Below are 3,641 nucleotides of genomic sequence, written 5' to 3'. Positions count from 1 at the left end.
TCGATCAGCCTCCACGTTTTTTCCCTTCCTCCACCTCCTCTCTCTCTCTCTCTCTCTTTCTCTCTCTCCTTCATTCACTGCCTTCGATTCGATTCAATTGGATGCAAAAGGAAAGTCCCTCGTAGCTTTGTGATCGAAGGACCACCGTCGTCCTTTCGTGCACGTCGCAGACTTTCCGCCAGTTTCTAGCAGTTTCTAGCAGTTTCTACTCATACGCTGAAGCGAAGAGCTCCTCGCTCGAGCTACGCTGCGACACGTTTTCCAGGTCGGACTGGGGCCGATATTTCAAACGGCCAGACATTCGGAAAGAATTGACGAGGTACGCTGGCAAAACAACTCTTCCGTCCAAGCGGTGGCGTCGCTTGGCGGCCATCTTGTTGTTTGTGCAAGCTCAGCCTTCACACTCGAGTGTGCTCTGCTTCCCTGCTGTCTTGCTAACTTGCTTGCCTGTCGGGACTTCTGTTCCTTCTGCATTTCATTCGTCTTGCTAATTGTCTCGTCCTAACTTTCTTCGAAAAAATTCGGTTAACGCGCAAAATTTCTCCGATCTTTGACTCTCTCTGCTTATCGAATATTCGTTGGGCCTGGCATCGTAGGTTATGAGTTGGGAGCAAATCGTGAGCTCTCGTTTGAATGGAAACATGGAGAGGCTAGGGTCAATAACCCACACATATTTTTCCATAGCTATCAAATGGATATAGGTTTGGCTGGCAGCTGAAATGCACAAGTAATTCTCCAGAGAGATGATCGAGTCTCGCCGCAGTTGAAATTGATATTTTTTCGGCAGTCTGTCCGATTCGGTTTCATTCGAAGGGTGCTCCTCTAAAATGGACAAATTTCAGATTTAACCGATCAATCGAAATCTATCCATCTCCCATTCTCCTCTCTCTCTCTCTCTCTCTCTCTCTCTCTCTCTCTCTCTCTGTGTTTCAGGTTCACAAATTTTTATCGAAAAATGTCCTGCTCGTATCTGAAAATATAATTTCAAGCGTTTGATTTTTACATTTATTCCAAAACTTTCTTATTCTTACGTTTGAATGCTTTTCTACAGATAGTTGAGATCCATTTGTCGAAGAAAAGAGAAATTTGTGATTCCCGTTGCACAACCTACATGCAAAGTAAAAGAAGGATTCTGCCTCGAAAATGAAGCACCTCGAGAGTTGAACATTTTCGTGTGCACCCTGTTCTCTAGTGCTGGTATAATTAATTGGCTTCGCTCGTAAAATTTCCATCTGCAAGTGTATTCGGGATAAAGGGTGGAGGGTGCCAGTTGACGACTGTCGACTTTAGGCGGTTCCCATTTCCCAGTTGCCAGTTGCCAGTTGCCAGTTGCCAGTTGCCAGTTGGCTGTTGGCTGCTGGCTGTCGGGTTGACGTGCAACTTGCTTCTGCCTCTTGCACGGAACGACTTGGCCATTTTTCACATTGACGACAGCGCCAGAGAGAATGAAAGGGATTATGAGAAAGTACGACGATAACCTGAGAAAGAGATGGATTTACGCAAACTAACACGCTCGAACATAATTTTTTTCTCGACACGTCAGCCCCTTTCCACTAGCAGCTCATTCTATGAAATGAAATTTTCAAAGGAATGAGGCGAACGGAACTAGGGGAAGGAAAGAAGGAAAAACGGGTAGCAGCCAGTAGGAAAGTAGCCTCCCGGCAGAGGACTTGGAGCTAAGGCAATAGCGGAAGTCGTGAACTCGTGAAAAGATTGCGCGGCGGAGAAATTCTTACAAACTATTCACGAAACGCGTCTTGCTCACAGAAACTGGTTGTGTTAGCGATGGTAGGAGTGCCTGTAGTAGCTGTAGTAGCTGTAGTATCAGTAGCAACAGTAGCAACAGTAACAGTAGCAATAGCAGCATAGCCGGATAGCGGTAGAAGCAGCAGCAGCAGCAGCAGCAGCAGCAGCAGAAGCTACAGCGACCCGATACGCTTTCAAACTTTTCCACTTTAACAATTATGAGCCGGAATTGAATACAGCTTGGACTAGTTGTAACTTTTCTCGATTTGCTATCCTTATCGCTATCGGCTGTCTTCATAAATAACCTCTACGATCTTTTAGTCCACTGGCAAACTACAGCTAGTTCACCAAGGATTGGCCGTTTATTCTTTATTCTCTCTCTCGCTGATGGTTTCAATAGTTTCCGCTGGTTGTCAGTGTGCACCATATAACTGTACGTGGATATTATCGTGCTGTTGTTCTACGATGCTTTGGATTCCTTATTCGGTTTTACTGCTTTAGCGGTAAGTCAGGGTAATTGAAACTATTTTTTGGTCTTTCAATTTCTTTCTATTTCGTCGTCAAATTGACATACGGAAATTTCACACTGAAACCGAAAGACGTTGTACGAGTCCGTGGGAAATTGCGAGATCTTCTTCGTTTCTAGAAGTTCAGTACAAAAGTCTCACTGGATGCTGCCTCAGGAGGGGGGATCAGGGTGAACACATCGAAAAGCAAATACTCAGTCTGTTTGTTGCTTTTTCTAAAACCCATACAGAACTCATGCACGTGTTGAGGCTCATCGATTTCTTACACGAAATGTAAAGGAAAACAGGCTTCTCCGTTACTTCGAATGCAGCGAATTGGAATCCGAAATTTCTTGCCAGAAGAATTAAAAGGAACTCTGACGTTTTAAACTGGCCATCTCGTGGTGAAAGAATACGCTTGGAATTTGCGTTTAAAAGTTTCCAATGGTTCTGCTAAGTTTGCCTCGTGTGTTTGTCGAAAGTGCATTGGGGCCGAAGTTTGACATGCTGTCCGAGACGTTCGGGCGTTCGCCCAACTGTGTGTGTTTGCACGTTGCTTGTTTTCCACAGTCAGAACGATCGAGTGAAAGGCCGGATAAGAAAGATAGGAAAAAGAAGAAGAAAAAGGCATTCCATGCGAAATCCAAAGAATTGGTTAAAAGTTAAATTAACGCACAAGTTTTACATGCTAAACATTTGGGCCAGTTTCTTGGGCCGATAAGGAAATGGGTAGTCAGCACGCAGGTATACATGGTATAGGCATGGTAAATACAAGTAAAACGATAAATGCGTGTACATGTAACGAGACCACTATACACAGTTATTCCAGTTTAAGAGAAATCTACCAATATATCTAATAAAAGACGGACAAAAGCTCTTGATAACAGATTAGGTGAATTTTCAGTGAATCATTTAACGGATTAGCATATCTGCCGGCGTGTAAGTCCAGGCGTGTAAATCCAACCCAGAGGCAAATCGTGTAGCCTGGATTTCTTCTAGTCCCAGCCTTTCCGGAAGATGATCATATTACCAGCATTCTTCTGGTCTCTTCCTTCTTTGCCTCCTTCCCTCCTCGCTCTCTCGAAAGTTTCCGCTTTCCGCTCCGCCAACGTGTCTTCTTTGCTTTCTGCCTCGCCCCTCTGTTCACGGCCACCGGGGCCCCCCCCTTGCTCCTTCGAACTTATTCCGAACGTCTCAGCCTTTCGGGTTCTCCGCTTTTTCCCTCTCCTTTCGATCAAGCGGTACGAACGCCGCTTTCCAGCGTGCGGCGTCGCCCGATGCGATCGTCTCTCGGGCCAACTTTCCTCCGAAAGTCCACCGAGACCGTTTCCCGTTTGTTCGCCATCGAGTGTTTTATGGCACGCGCCCCGTCCGTCCCCCCCCCCCCCC

This window comes from Cephus cinctus, unplaced genomic scaffold, assembly GCF_000341935.2.
Source record: "Cephus cinctus unplaced genomic scaffold, Ccin1 Ccin1_scaffold0593, whole genome shotgun sequence".
Lineage (NCBI taxonomy): Eukaryota > Metazoa > Arthropoda > Insecta > Hymenoptera > Cephidae > Cephus > Cephus cinctus.
Note: the sequence above shows the minus strand (reverse complement) of the source record.